Here is a 17354-nt window from a genome sequence, read left to right on the forward strand (position 1 = left end):
AATGTTTAATTAGGATATAATAATCTAATGACATGCAACCCTAACTATTATCCAAAATCTATTTCATGTATATTTAGAATCACTGTGATTAACTGATAAGAGGCAGTCAATGAGTCAAATGGTAATGACAAAGAAGACAAATCTCTCTTGTGTGCGAAAAAAAAAAAAAAAAGAACAACTATTACATTGAGAGGCATGTTCTTAGATAGAAAATGACATGTGTAATTTTGACAAAAAGAGCAGAAGGTCTTTAGGCCTGCGGTGGATCACACATCAATTACCACAGCTGGATTGATTTTGACAAGTTTAAATGTGGTACATAAGAAGATAATGGTTTGAGAGATAATGGGAATTTCACTGAGCTAAAAACTGCCACACTGTCAAAAAGATAAATTATCGGGTCAGGGAAGGGGCTGAAACAAAAGCTGAATAGTTAGTTGACAAGCATGCATATATTTGAATGATTAGAAGTTCATCTTCTCTTGAGCAATCCATCATCTTGTGAGGAAACAATATTTATGCGACTTACATGACATGTTGAAATCAGATAAACATTGGTCTGGACTCCCCCTGGCATGACAGGTTAGTGTTAATTATTAGAAACATACTGAAATATGTATTCAAAAACACAGTTAAAAAGTATAAAATACAAGTTAAATTGTTCTTTTATGTCTCGACTAGTCAAAAATATGATATCCAAAAAGGCATCGCTGTCTTGCAAGAACCCTAAGAAGGAGGAGGCGGAAGTCTCTGAGGAGTTGGCCGAGCAAGGGAGTAACATGGAGGGGCTTAGGGCGGCATCTGAGGCCTTTCACCTTGGAGCTGTTAACAGTCAGGCCTGTGATCCCAAGGCCCCTGTTAAAGACCCCCTTGGGTTTAAGACTGTAACCAGAGAGTTGGAATAACAGAGGAGGGAGGCAACATGCAGCGTGGGCTCATGTGGTGTGGTGGGCTCAGCTCAGCTCGGCTCTCCGCTTGGCCTGGGGAGAGGTCACAGGGTAAGAGAACCACTCTCTTTCCCTCTATGCGGCTCCCTCTTTCTCGGACATAGATCAGCCAGGCAGGAGGTCAGAGGGAGGTGGACTCCCTGGAGCCTCTGCAGGGTGGACACAGTGGCTAAGGTCGAAAGAGCCCAATGGTTGCAAGACATTTATCACTTAATGCTTTGAATGTGTGAAGAAGAATGAGATGTGTTTGTGTGTATCTATATTTATGCGTATGACTAGTGTATTTTTGTGTATGGTAGTCAGTTCTGACCACAGCAGCACTAGCTTTCAGTTTACAGCGCTTGTCTGAAGTTTAATTTGGCATGACCCAGATATATCTTAAGCTTTCAGCACTTTTAAAATGTGCAGCTCTGTGTAGGCGGCACTATGGTGAAAACCTGCCCAGCCTGTGACTTCTATTACCTGGTAAGATGTGCAAGGACCATTAGTTCAATCCAAAAATTATTAAACCTTCCATGCATGAATTATGAGAACCTTAATCAATATTTTTTTTTTTTTCCTGAGTGTTTTCATTCCTCTTTAGGCATGAAAAAAACAATGTGATTGAAAAATTTTTATGAAACTATTTTTCATGGAGTTGCAAAAATGTCCACTCAACTGAACACCATGCGTTTACTTTTTGAAACAAAGAAACATGCATTTACTGGCATCCTGTGTGAAAACAATGAAATAAAAACATTTTTAATGCTGCTAATCTGATGTCTCACATTTTAACATACTATAATACTAGTTATTACTCACTCAGATAATATGCAAAAAAAAAACCCCAACTTGTTAATTACAGTCTAATAACTAGAAAAGTGCTCAGATCTCTGCCAAGGAAAATCCCTCCCACCCGCCGCCATCACCACCAAAATTTAATCATTTGTTCCTTGCGCCAGTATCAATATTTACTGAAAATTTCATCAAAATTTGTCCATAACTTCTTGAGTTATCTTGCACACAGACAAACTAACTAACAAACAAACAGACAAATGAAAACATAACCTCCTTGGCCACGGTAACAAACAGACAAACTCCAATGAAGACATAAGTTCCATCGTTACTTGGCGGAGGTAATAATTAGCAGTTAATTTACACTTAAATATGTTAAATATGTTATGGCAGATCATGTTAATCAAGAACAGGAAAGTTACAGTAATGGTATAAATTGCAGTGTATGGGATTCTGCATAAGGGTCCATTGTGTTGGTTGATATGCAAATAAAACAACAAAATCCATGAATATACAGGAGAACAGCTTTGAATAGCTGTAGTGACCACTATGCATGAAAGGGTTAAACCAGGGTAAGAGCTTTAAGGCATAAAAGAAATAATGCATTTTTATGTAAATTCAACTGAATTCTAAATGTAAAATTGACTGAAATGCTTCATGTTGCATCATTTCAGTTCAGCTCCTCATTGTAGACTCATTAGGTTATCATGTCCGGTGGAAAATTCATTTATCTATGATGTTATTTAATCTAGAAGTTGTCCATGTCTATGTGTCTGTGAAGTTTAACATTTCTTAAATCAATTCCATCCATGAATTACTGTCAGTTTCACATCACAGATGGCGAGCTGGTGACTGTGAAGTCTAATCAGACAGTATCTACTTAGCATACCTGTCAGCTCAAACCTTTATGCATCAGCTTACACAGTGCAATGGAAACATTGAAAGGTCAAGTTCACTGGCGGTTGATTCAGAGCGCAAAACACTGCTAACCTGATTTTTTTCCCCTCATGCCTTATTTGCTTGTGCAAACCCGAAGAGAGGTTTTAAGATTTTTTTTTTTTTTTTTTTTTTAAATCTCACACCTTAGAGGGGGGTTGGTAAACAAATGCTACGGATCCCTTGGGTGTGGAGCTCGGCGAACCGCAGAGCCTTATTTGCTCCTTCTTGTCTCAGCTTGCGGGTGTGTATTTCTGTCCTTCTGAAGATGCAAAGGTAGAGTAGTGGGACACACATCAGCACACCATCTAATGTGCAAACACCCATGCACATACATGCACACACAAACAAACAGAAGTACTTAAGCACACAGCAACCTGCAACAAAGCAACCAAAAATAACAGGCACCTGTTGCTCAAACCACAATGTCTACAATGAAGCCAAATTAGAGCGTTTCCCAGGCAACAGTAATTTCAATCACAAGCCACAGCAGCGGCCTAGAAAACAACTACACTTAAACAATGCTGCGACATGAGTCACTGGTAAACAATGAACTAATGTGTGTTTTGGTACATGCTTGTGTATTTATTTTTTATATCTTATAAAGGGTGTTGTGGTCCAATTTGAGATTGTTTTTGATGTAAAAGACCACTAAGCCCTGTTGGCTGTTTCATGTTAAGGTCACATCTCTTTCAATGTTAAATTATATCCCTTAATACAAACTTCTCCACCAGCAACCAGTGTGTCTGTTCATCACTGAAAAGACCATAGTCTTCATGTGTCATAGGGGCTCCTCTAGTGGTCACAAGCAGAACTGCACTAAATAGCAGTGCAGCATCTACTGAGAAACAAACAATAATAATAATGACTAAAATATAAACATGACATGTAATTACACGGAAGATAATCGACTCACTTCTCTGTAGTCTAGTTAGACTACTTACTGAGATACATGTTATGTGTAATGAATATAAAGAAATAAAAAGATTTATTGCATTTGTTTATATGTGTGATTGCATTTCCTGATTTGCCAAGAAACTCATTACATCTAAATCTTTTTAATATTGACTGGAAGGAAGGCAGCAGAACCCCTAAGTAGAGACTACTAGGATGTGCAATGCACCGAAGGGGTTGTAACAGAGTGTCAAGGGGGTGCGCCTAATGTTTTGTCCACATATGTGTTCATGTGAACTAAAGTGGGGTGTGTGAATACAAGGAGACGCTGGTCTAAGGAGCCTCACTTCTTCACAAAAGAAATCCTAATTGGAAGCACATGTGTTGCACTGTGCAGCAGTTTAAGTTTGAGGGGGGTGGGAGTGGAAGAGCTGGGGGGGGGGGGGGGGGTAGTAGTATAGGTTGCTATCATGAATGAGGGTGTTGCTGTGGAGAGAAAGAAACAGAGGAGGAAAAAAACAAATCTGTTTGTGGGGGGTGGGCGCTGAGGGTCTGGTGGTTGGGAGGGCATGAGAATGTAAACCTCAATGTAAGTGAGGCGAGTTACTCAGGCCCGAGACAGGCCTGGGAACACAGAGAAGGGGAAGGGGATGGTGTCAGTGGACTCAATTTAAACCATACTGTCAAACAACTAAAATGTTAAAATACAGAGATGTTATCTTTTGACTTTCTCTCCTGCCATCACCATTTACCGCTGTGATATAGTACAGATATCTGTTCACTTCAGTCAAAGAAATTTAATGTCAGCACATGGTTCATATGTCGTCAATAAAGCCTTAAATCAGTCCTTTCTTTCTTTTTCTTTCTTTCTTTCTTTCTTTCTTTCTTTCTTTCTTTCTTTCTTTCTTTCTGTCTGTCTGTCTGTCTGTACATTTCTACGGTTCTACAGCATTTAAAGGCCTATAAAAGAATATAATTCAAATATTATGGGATAATGTGGATTTATGCTGTAATTACATTTCATAACAATCTCGTAATCTTGTAACTCCCATTTTTCTCTTGAACAAATTGACCAAAACTGAGACACTCATGAAATCTATCCTTGTTTGGATGATACATGAAGCTACTGTACCAAGAACGTTTCATTTCAACAGTTTTTTTTTTTTTTTCCTTTTTTTCTTTTCGGTGCTCAACCCCCCCCGATGCTGCAATAAGTGTCTAACATGAGAACAAAAGGCCATGGGACTGAGCATCTGGCTCACTCAGATTTATACAGTTTCATAAAAATGGGTCCAAAATGTCTGGCTTGGGGCCCGAAATCCCATCCTTGTCTCTGGATGGCTGCCAGGAAAATAATGTCTACCTAAAAAAAAAAAAAGGGACAACACTTATTCACTTTTTTATTTATTACTACAAATGACAAAGGGGCAGGTAGGTGAGAGGAGAAGAGTGGAAAGGTACTGACGGAGGTGAGTGATGGGGAATGGATAGATGGAGGGAGGAGGGGAAAAGGAAGAGGAGGATGGAGATAGAAGCATTGAGGACAAAGATGAGGAGGAGGAAGAGAGATGAAGAAAGTACATGAAGGTCTATGAGGTTGAGAAGGACACCCTATAAGGCTTGAAAATGAGAGTTATATCTCCCACCTCCACCTCCACCTCCACCTACACACAGTCTTCCCTCCCTTCCTCCACCTTAAACTCTTCTCTGGCAGCACCTGAATTCTGGGTCTCATCAGAGCTACCTGCCAGGGATTAACCAGAACCTGTTACCCCTCAGTGTCAGATGACTGAGCTCTTTTTCCTTGTGTCTTTCTCTTTCTCACACACTTGTACGTTCACACACACACACACACACACACACACACACACACACACTCAACACGTGCACACTGTGAGAGTCTGTAATAGGAACCAGCTGGGCTTTCAAGGCCGTGCAGTGGGCCAGACAGGCCCATTCATAACCCTCTAGTGACTTTTAATGAAGGTGGGTTCGGGGGCAGGAGTGTGGGGAAATGATGAAAGAGGGCGGAGATGGCTGACTACTTCTTCCTCACTCTCTATACATTCAAAGCAATGAAAGTACTACACCTAAGCTTCATCATTACTCATCTATTGTCTTACCTGCAATGTCAATGGGCGTAAAAGGATGCTCAAACACTGCAAAAATCCAAATCTTACAAAGTGTATTTTTCTCATTTCTAGTCAAAATATCTCATCACACTTAAAATAAGACATAATCACCTAAAGAGTAACTTTTCAGTGAAACATATTAGAACATATTTTTAGACAGTAGATCTTGAAAATATTATTTCAAGAAATCTTACCAAGGTAATTTTCACTTGTTCCATTGGCAGATTTTTTTCTTTTTTTCATTTATTCAAGCAAAAATGTCTTGTATTAATTGATTTTTGCTTGTTTTTAGAGTTTTTTTTTTCCATTGTAGATAAAATGTTGTAGTAGTAGTAGTAGTTCATTTCGAGCACATAGAATCATCAGATAACAAAGAATCATACAACATGGTCAAAACAAATAAATAAATAAAATTTTTTTGCGCTTGAAAAGGAGTAGGAAAGAGTATAACTTATTGACTCTCACCCCCCTTTTTACAAACTAATAATCAAACAGATCCGCCTCCTTTGCTTTGTTAACACACATTTTCCTCTGTATATTTTTTACAATAACACAAAACATCCATAAAAACCATTCATATACACTGTTTTTTTAGTCACCTCATACGTTCATCTAAAATAAATGTGCAAATACTCAGATCTACCTTGTAAAAGCCTTACCTTAGGTTTACATTCAAGGAAGAAGAAAAAAAATGCAATTCTAGCAAAGGTGTACCATATTTTAGTTCTTAGTGTACAGCATTCTACATTCGGATGAAATCATTTGCTCTTATTACACCAACTGCTGAATTCTTGCAACATCCTATAACATACTGATGTAGCTCTCTAAATGACCAATTTAACCGATTTTCATTTTGCTTTTCACTTAAAATAAGACATAATCACCTAAAGAGTAACTTTTCAGTGGGATTTAAGAAATTATTTTTAACAACAGATCTTGAAAATCTTATTTCAAGAAATCTTACCAAGATAATTTTTACTTGTTCCATTGGCAGATTTTTTTTTTTTTTTTTCATTTATTCAAGCAAAAATGTCTTGTATTCATTTATTTTTGCTTGTTTTTAGAGTTTTTTTTTTCCATTGTAGATAAAATCTTCATCTAAAATAAATGTGCAAATACTCAGATCTACCTTGTAAAAGCCTTACCTTAGGTTTACATTCAAGGAAGAGGAAAAAAAATGCAATTCTAGCAAAGGTGTACCATATTTTAGTTCTTAGTGTACAGCATTCTACATTCAGATGAAATCATTTGCTCTTATTACACCAACTGCTGAATTATTGCAACATCCTATAACATACTGATGTAGCTCTCTAAATGACCAATTTAACCAATGCCCATTTTGCTTTTCACTTAAAACCTGTTAAACCCTGGCTATATTTTCAGGGGAAAAACGCCTAAAAAGACATACCCAAAGTAAATGAAGAATTACTTCACAATAATAAGGTTCATATGGATGTTCTTGGTGTCTATGGACATTTAGAGACCTCACAGAATCTATTCCCATTGTCTAAAATATTGTATCTATTACTACGCCTGAGTAAACTGTAAGAAACTAAAAGAGAAATTGGAATTTTTTATCCTTGCCTGTTTTTTTTCGGCTGGATTGACGATGATATGCATAAATTAATTGTTCGTGTTGGAGATTTTTAATAGTATATATTTCACCCCACAAAGATTAAAAATCATGTTTGAACATTAAAGTTTGCACTAAAATACACTTTTGATGTACTTTTATTAACATTAGGGTCTAAACTTTGAGCAAAAGTTGAAAAAAACATTCATTGTCCTGATTTCTTATATTTTTATAGTAGATGAATATTAACCCTTTCATGCACACTGGTCACTACAGTGGACAGCTGTTCAAAAGTATTCTCTTGTATATTCATTGATTTTGTTGTTTTAGTTCCATATCAGCCAACACAGTGGACGCTTATGCATCATCCCATACACTGCAATTCATACCATTACTGTAACTTTGCTGGTCTAGATAAACCTGATCAGGTTTATCAGGTTTGCAGATCATGATCTGCAGTAATATGTTTGAGAGTAAAAAAACTGCTAATTGTTATTAGACTGTAATTAACAGGGTTTTTTTTTGCATATTATCTCCATGCAAGTATGTTAAAATGTGAGAAAACATCAGATTGGCAGCATTAAAAATGTTTTTATTTCATAGTTTTCACACAGTTTCAGTAAATACATGTTTCTTTGGTTCTAAAACTAAATGCATGGTGTTCAGCTGAGTGGACATTTTTGTAACTCCATAAAAATAGGCTAACAAAAATCAATAGAATTATTATTTTTATGCCTAAAGAGGGATAAAAACACTCAGGAAAAAAATCGTGATAAAGGTTCTCATAATTCATGCATGAAAGGGTTAATATAACTTTTTTTGGCCCGCGGGCGGGCTGATAGGGCTAAAGGGATTAAAATAAGACATAATCACTTAAAGAGTAACTTTTCAGTGGGATATAAGAACTTATTTTTAACAATAGATCTCGAAAATCTTATTTCAAGAAATCTTACCAAGATAATTTTCACTTGTTCCATTGGCAGATTTTTAGCTTGAATTAAGCAAAAAAAAAAAAAAAAAAAGCCACTGGAACAAGTGAAAATTATCTTGGTAAGATTTCTTGAAATAAGATTTTCAAGATCTATTGTCTAAAAATAAGTTACTCTTTAGGTGATTATGTCTTATTTTAAGTGTAATGAGATATTTTGACTAGAAATGTGAAAAATACACTTGGTAAGATTTTTATTTTTGCAGTGTACATATTGATTCCTACTCCGTGTTCATCAGAAGCATTAGAGGAGTACAATTTAGCTGACGAGGGTGAGGTTTTATAAACTAGCCTGATAAATACAAAGAAATATATCTGTCAATAGCAGACACAGACTTCCAAAACCCTATAATAATCCTTAGCGATCTGGAACCACACAGGATATGGGATATAAATCTGACAACTGCAATTTCGGCCATGGTAAACATACTTACAAGGACATGTACATTTATAGTGTCTATTATAGTGTCAAGTATCCCTATGTCCCAGCCAATAAGTAGTCATAACACAAAGTTTAAACAGTCATCTTGTGGTTTAAATGCAGGGGTTGGCTCTTACGTTACATTCGTTGCATGTAAAAGACAGCTACATGTGGATGCCTTTGCGTGTTTACACACAGGAAAACAGTCGTAGTGAGTTTTATGATGAACACAGAGTACATTTGGGATCTATTTTAGTGTCTATAATCAATAATGGATGCCAAATGTTGTGTGGTGTTTTGGTTTGATACATTTCTTAATTTGCATGTAAGTGTTTTGGGCCGTTGTCCTCTCTGTGTTGCTTTCAGTAAAGGGTGGATGGGTAGTGTAACATGATCTGGTGAAGTAACAGTGAAGAAACAGCCCATTACACCCTGAGGTCAGACCGATGTGAACACTAATAAACCTGGCATATGCACACATTCCTCTCTGTCAAAACTACAAGCCAGAGAACATATTTCAGGAAAAAATAATCATTTTACATGGTTGTGTCTAGAGTTATCTAGAATTTAATAATGCAGAGATGTTGTTTATTTGTATCTAATTCACTGGATTTAGTGAAGCTTACAAAAACTGTGGAGATAAGTCAACCATGTTCAGTTTTATAGTATCATGGATGTGATAAGGATGTGATGATGCTTATCTGTAAAGTTATATTCTTTTTCATCTATGTACGTGTATTTTTTTTATTAGTGGTTTTAATATTTTGAGATTCAGTTTGGGTTGGTATGGGGGTTGCCATTGGTTCTGGGGGGGTGGGGTTTATACTTTGTGTGTCACAAAATCTTATATCATAAAATGTGAATGTCTTTCTTTTTTTTTTTACCTCCACCAAGTTTTCATCAGGGTTTTGTCTGTCTGTTTGTCTGTTTGACTGTTTGCAAGATAACTCTAAAAGTTATGGATTTTCATGAAATTTTCAGGAAATGTTGATACTGGCACAAGGAACAAATGATTACATTTTGGTGGTGATCGGTGGGGTTGATGAAATTTTCAGGAAATGTTGATTCTGGCACAAGGAACAAATGATTAAATTTTAGTGGTGATGGGGGGGTTGATGAAATTTTTGGGAAATGTTGATACTGGCACAAGGAACAAATGATTACATTTTGGTGGTGATTGGGGGGGGCGGGGTTGATGAAATTTTCAGGAAATGTTGATTCTGGCACAAGGAACAAATGATTAAATTTTAGTGGTGATCGGGGGGTGGGGGTTTGATATTTTCAGGAAATGTTCATTCTGGCAGAAGGCACAAATGATCAAATTTTGGTGGTGATGGGGGGGGGGGGGTTGATGAAATTTTCAGGAAATGTTGATACTGGCACAAGGAACAAATGATTACATTTTGGTGGTGATCGGGGGGGGGGGGGGGGGGGGGGACGTTGTTTGATGAAAATTTCAGGAAATGTTGATTCTGGCACAAGGAACAAATGATTAAATTTTAGTGGTGATCGGGGGGGTTGATGAAATTTTCAGGAAATGTTGATACTGGCACAAGGAACAAATGATTAAATTTTGGTGGTGATTGGGGGAGGGGGGGGTTTAGATGAAATTTTCAGGAAATGTTGATCCTGGCACAAGGAACAAATTATTAAATTTTAGTGGTGATCAGGGGTGGGGGTGGGGTGGATTTTGATGAAATTTTCAGGAAATGTTGATTCTGGCGCAAGGAACAAATGATTACATTTTGGTGGGGACTGATCTGTCTTGGCAGAGGTCTGCTCTCCCCGAGTGCTTTTCTAGTTTTTGTATTGTACTTTTGGAGATGCACAATGAAAATAAATTTTAAAAAATTGATCAAAAAAAAAAAAGGATGTGATGATGCTCCATCAAATGTACATGCAAGTCCACTACAAAACAGCCAAAGTCCCCTCTAACAGCCACTAGACATGCACACAGTCAACCGCACACAAACTCAGTACATACATGTTTTCAGTGGGCAGACGGAGAGAAATCGAGGGTATGTCACAAACCTCCCACGCTCTCCACTTCAGCCCTGGTGGCCGTGCAGCCTTTGATATTTCCCACATAATAACTATGTGGTTTTCAACTAACCCCAGGAATGTTTATATGAGACAAATAGTGCAACACATGACTACATTATGAAGTTTCATGCTAACGTACAGTAATGATCCAGGAAATATTTCACTCATGATGAGGCTTGATTTAATCTTTCTCTCACTTCTGTAAACTGTTGCAGCATTAAATCCTAGTTTAGCAGCTCTACAAGGAACTGAAACATGAGCAGTTTTGATGGATTTAATTTAACATTTTGAAGAATGACAATCAGAATACAGATGATGTAGAGCTATAGGAAGGTACATAAGTATGAGGACAGTTACACACACATTATAATTTTGACTATGTGCAGCACCTCAGTGGACTTCAACTAAACAGTCAAGATGTGACATTAACCCTGTAAAGCCTGAAGCATTAAATCATTAACAGGAAATTCCAATTCTTTGAAACTGGAGCCGTTGTTGGTCCTTCTGAACAACCAATTTTTTTTTTTTTTTTAAATATCAATTTCCATGTATGAGTTTCAATTTTGTATCATATTTGACACACAGGTTGAGTAACTGTGAACACAAGTCTGTTCTCTACAGTTAACCATGAGAGTTGACGGTGCATATTGACAATGCAAGACTAACCTGGCTGTTTTTATTATGATCTTAAATATGAAGTCAAAAAATATGTGTCACTGTCCAAATATTTAAATACCTGATTCTATTTCCACCTGCTGCTCTATGGTATGACAAACAAACAAGCCAAAAAAGGCAGAAAATACTCATGTTACACAATAGGTCACCTATTTAAAAAAAAAAAAAAAAAAAAAAAAGGCATTCGTTCTTAACCCTCAAAGATCCAAAAGCATCTACTGATCTAAAATATTGAATAACTGCTGAACCATTAATTCTACCAACACGTGTCTTTTTCAGATGCACCCATAGTCTTCGTAGTGAACATGGAAACACCACTGCCTTCTGCAACACTGATTCAACAATAAAACCAATGTAGTTTGACAAATGACAGTGGTATAGGTGCTTTTATGTAGAATTAATGATATATTGGGCTGAAAAAATCATGTTTTCTTCAGTTTTGATATAATAACCTTTAAATTTACCAAATTTAATTAACACCTACATGGTCAGTAAAATAAATACAGGAAATGATTTTCACTGAAAAAATGCTAAGGATAATATTATAATAAATGGTGATAAATCCCTTTTTGATGGTTAAGTGTAGAGAGAAATTCAATTGGATGTCACCACAAAATTTTTAAGTCTTTATAGGTTAAAATAGGTGATTTCTTTGCAAAATGATAGTCACATTTCCTTCATATTTCATTTTTATAGCTAGCTAGCTAGCTAGCTAGCTAGATCGATAGATAGATGTACTTTATTTATCCCACACTAGGAAATTACAGTGTAGCAGCAGCAAGAGAAATATAACATAAGAGCAAACACTGTACACTGTACACTATAAATTAGAAGTATAAAAAAGATCTGGGTAGAATCTGGATAATAACTGTAATGTGCCGAAAAATAACTGTGATGTGCTGAAATCGAGCTGTAAGGTGCAAAACAAGTTGAAATATTCCAACCAGGAATGTGCAAAAGGACGTTTTATATCTATCTATCTATCTATCTATCTATCTATCTATCTATCTATCTATCTATATATATATATATATATATATATATATATATATATATATATATATATATATATATATATATATATATATATATATATACATAGGGATGTGAATTGAGAACCGGATCCCAGTAGCTCGATTCCTTGGAATTGTTTGCCTGCCTGCTTAACGATTCTGCTTATCAATTCCGCCTTCGTTGTGCTTGCGCGATGACGTCACACGTACGCTACATTGTTTTGGTCAGAACGTAGCCAACATGGCGTTGATGCAGGAATGGTCTAAAAAGATGACACCAGGTCCACTTACTTGTAACACTTGCAAAGCGTCCATGTCTTCAAAAGAGTGGAATCCCTCCAGTATGTTCAAACCTTTGTCCACAGCATGTGATTCATTTACAGGAATGTCATGTATTTGATTCGCTACTTAGTGACGCTTGTGAATGTAGCGACAGAGTGAACACCAGGCCCAGTTCCGGTTCCGGTGTGGGCAACAAACGTCGTACCCAAATACAAGTTTCCGAAGGTAGGGGAAAGCAAATGAGGTGCACAACAATGGGAGACAAGCCGAGTCGGACTGGTTCGACGTAGTGGACATGTGGCAATAGAGGAATTAGTAAAGTGTCCTAATTTTTACCTTCACTGGACGCGGCAGCCGCCCCCCCCCCCCCCCCCCCCCCCCCACACACACACACAAACCGGGCCTGGCATCATCTGCTATTATTATTTGTACATGCTGTAAATGTTATATTTTCTCTGCAGATGGAAATATAAAAGACAGTTAATGCAAACACACCCCTTTGTACTCTTCTCTTCCCTCACCCAACGAGAATCGATAAGGAATTGGATCGATAAGCAAAATCGATAATGGAATCGGAATGGTTAAATTCTTAACAATTCCCATCCCTATATTTCTGTATGCAAAGTCCATCCTCCTGTCTTCCTTCTACTGTAACTGAGTGGTCATTTGTGTGATGATGAACAGTGTCCTGCTAAACACTGTCTGCTGCAGTTGCCGGGTGTGTCTGTGTATTTGTATGTGTATCAGACAGGGCTGATCTGTTACGAGTAGACAGGAGATCATCCGGACTTGAAAAGATGATGGTTCTCTTGTTCTGTTGGGCTTTCCTCCCTCTGATCACCGTCTACATGCAGGCTGAATCACCAGCAGCGTTCAGTCGGTCAGGCTGAGGGCCAAGAATGCAGGAGCTGCTGGGTGGCGTGCTGGGTGATTTCCTGTCTGAGGGGTCTTCTCATAGTCGTAACGTGATCCACTCTTGGTCCAAAAATAACCAGTGTCCCTGCAGGAGATGGCGTTGTAAAGCTTTGTGGGGCACTAACGCAGCCTGCCCTGCTTCCTTCCTCAGAGGATGCTGAGAGGATGGAGCTGATAGCGACTCGATGTTACTGTTGTACTGTCAGCAGCTGGGAGGGCACATCCAAGGCCATGGGTTTGGTACAGAACAGGTGATACTTGTAAAAAGGCTGTCAGCAGTAGACGTCACTATGTATTTAGTCATTTCTGTAGCTGCTGTCATGACATATCTGCAGAAGAGGTTTTAGTTTTAAAAAGGGTGTAGACGTCTTTAAGTATTTATTAATATATGCATTGTTGTCCATGTTATGACTTATTGTTATTTCTGCAGCAAAGTTTCAGAAAAAAAATCAACAGTTTCTAAAAAGTGACATATCATAAATATTTATTTAACTAGGTAAGGTCATGGCTCAGATGGTAAAGCAGGTCATCCAGTAACCGAAGGGTTGGCGGTTCGAATCCTGCTCTGTCCTAGTCAGTCCGTTGTGTTCTCGGACAAGACACTTCACCCTCCTTGCCTCCAGTGCCACTCACACTGATGTATGAATGCGAACGACTATTTGGCGGTGGTCGGACGGGCCGTAGATGCTAATTGGTAGCCACACTTCTGTCAGTCTGCCCCAGAGCAACTGTGGCTACAGATGTAGTTTACCACCACCAGAGGGAGAATGTGAGAGCGAATGAATAATGGGTCAATAATGCAAAGCGCTTTGAGTGACCAAAAAAGCGCTATATAAATCTAATCCATTGTTATTATTGTAAATTAATTGAGAACTGATTCTCATTTCCAATAACAACCTGGAACATATAGAGACGAACAATAAATCACTCTCACATTCACACCTATGGGCAATTTAGATTAACCCTGTAAAGCCTGAACCCTAAAATCATTGACAGAAAATTCCAGTTCTTTGAAACTGGAGCCTTTATTGGTCCTTCTGAACAACCAAAAAATGATCTTTTCAAATACCAATTTCCATGTATGAGTTTAAATTTTGGATCATATTTGATACATCAGGTCTCAATGCTCAAATATTATTATTTTTGAACAAACACAAACATGTCTAACAAATTGGCAATTCCTTTTCAAAACTGGCAAAGTTCTGCCTCCTCCCTCATTAACCCTTTCATGCATAGTGGTCACTACAGTGGACAGTTACTCTACAGCTTTACTCTTGTATATTCATGGGTTTTGTTGTTTTAGTTCCATATCAACCAACACAGTGGACACTTATGCATCATCTCATAAACTGCAATTCATACCATTATTGTAACTTTGCTGTTCTTGATTGGTTCTTGAGTGGAAATCAATTGTTTATATTTATTTTTTGCATATTATCTCCATGAAGTGAGTAATAACTAGTATTAGAATATGTTAAAATGTGAGAAAACATCAGATTAGCCACACTAAACATGGTTTCATTTCACTGTTTTCATATCACTTGATGATATTGGGTTTTAAATACATGTTTCTTTGCTTTAAGAATAAAATTCATGGTGTAGCTGAATGGACATTTTTGTAACTCCATGAAAAACAGGTTGAAAAATTCAATCACATTGGGCTTTTTTTCATGCCTAAAGACGAATAAAAACACTCAGGAAAAAAAAAAAATCTTGATTAAGGTTCTCATAATTCATGCATGAAAGGGTTAATGACAGTCCTGTAGTGTCACTGGAAAGGCCTTTGGTGAATACATTCCTCCCCCCAGTGGATTATCTGTGTATTGCACGTATCTAATTGTATACATCAGGTTCTTCAAGAAAAAAAAAAACACACACTGATCATGTAGAGGGCTTCAAAACTCATGTATCAAATATGATACATTTGGTGTTATAGGGTTAACCTACAAGTGCATGTCTTTGGTTGGTGGGTTGAAGCTGGAGAGAACCCACTCAAACATGGGGAGAACATGCAAACTCCACACACAAAGGTCCCTGGTGTTGGAATCAAACCCAGGACCTTCATGCTATGAGGCGACAGTGCTAACCACTGCACCACCGTGCCAGATGTGGATGCAATACTTCCACAGTTGCTCTGTTACCTTAATGAGCTCTGAAAAGCAAAGCCAGAATAATAACAAATCACCTCTTTTGTCATCGTCATGCGCCAATGAGTGAATGATTAAGGAGGAGAGAGAGAGAGAGAGAATTAGTCAGAGATGGATTTTCTATCTTACAGAATTGCTTCCCCTGGGGGTCGGGGCATGGGAATTGTATCAAAGAGGATAAAAAGAGGGTAAAAAGAGAAAACACATAGCACACTTTGAAATATCTGACCCTAATAGCCTGATTATTTGCATGAGGGCCCTGCTTCTCCATAAACAGAGCTGCATGTTTGTGCAGGTTTGTCTGTGTTGTTTCAGAGAGCCCAGTCTCTCCTGGTAGGGGACATTTCACTGGGTCATTATGCAGCAATTTGGGCGGCTGGGCCAGCATTTTTCACAGCACCTAACAAACCGCAGCACAACAGATAGCAAAGAGGTGGAGACACAAAACCAATATGCTGATTCCCTTTGAAGAGGATCCATAGAGAAACATGGCTGAGGCCCTTCGCTCCACGAGGACCCGAAAGGAATGAGAATGAGGATAATCTGAGAGAGTTAAGTTGTTATATGTGAGACAAGTAGGAGAAAAGTAGAAGGGGAAAAGGCTAAGCGGATGCTAAAAATGAAAGAGATCCAATAATGAAATAAATCTGCCCACAGCTTTTCTTTTTTTTTTTTTTTCTTTTTTTGTTTAATGAACGTGGAGCTGATTTATTTTCCGTATGGCTCGGCAGATTTATCTGGGTGCAGAACAGAGCGTGCTCTGTTCAGTGCCACGTTCAGCGACCAGGTGTGGGACAGACGGGCTGAAACAGTTAAAAGTAAACTGAGTGCAGTGGAAATGGATCTGCCTCAAAATTTTGTGGCCTATTTTTCTCTCTTTTATAGGTTTGCCAGGGGAAATAGATTTGCTTCTGCAATCACAAACACTCTGGCTTTTGTCTCTTTTTTTCTTCATAGCCACAACAACCCACCATGTTTTTTTGTTTTTTTTTTATGAACTACTATGAAAACCCTTACTTTCACTTGTTAAACTTGTCTTAGACAGACTCTTTGTGTTCTAATGTATATGTAATGTAAATATAATAAGATAGAGATAAGTTAAACACATGCATCGTTACATAGTTCAGCAGAGCATTCAGTGAGAAACAACAATGAAGAAATAAGATGGAGATAAAGAGAGAGAGGGAAAGACAGCAAAAGAGAGAGAGATGAAGAGGGAGAGCATTAGCAGAGAAGAAAGAACTACAAACAAACAGTGAGGGGGGAAATATCATAAACAGATCTGCTGAGACTATCAGGCAATGTAAATATGAAAAATGCCAAGCTGGAGTACATGAACCCTTGCAGGAATGACCCCCTTTGTACCGGAGTAACCTCTGTTTATGAAGACAAAAGAGAACAGGCTCTTGACAGAGCCTTGGGGGACGCCAACAAGAACGGTCAGTTCTCGGAGTATTTTAATGTTCTGCCCTCCCTCCTCCCACTGTCCCACCCAACAGGCACCACAGCATTCATCTCACTCTGCTAAGAAGCACCCTGTTCCCTCATCCAGAAAGGGAGGTAAACCTTTATCAAAACACTTGTTCAGAAATATAATAAACCACATGCGAGGTC

Source organism: Sphaeramia orbicularis, chromosome 13, assembly GCF_902148855.1.
Source record: "Sphaeramia orbicularis chromosome 13, fSphaOr1.1, whole genome shotgun sequence".
Taxonomy (NCBI): Eukaryota; Metazoa; Chordata; class Actinopteri; order Kurtiformes; family Apogonidae; genus Sphaeramia; species Sphaeramia orbicularis.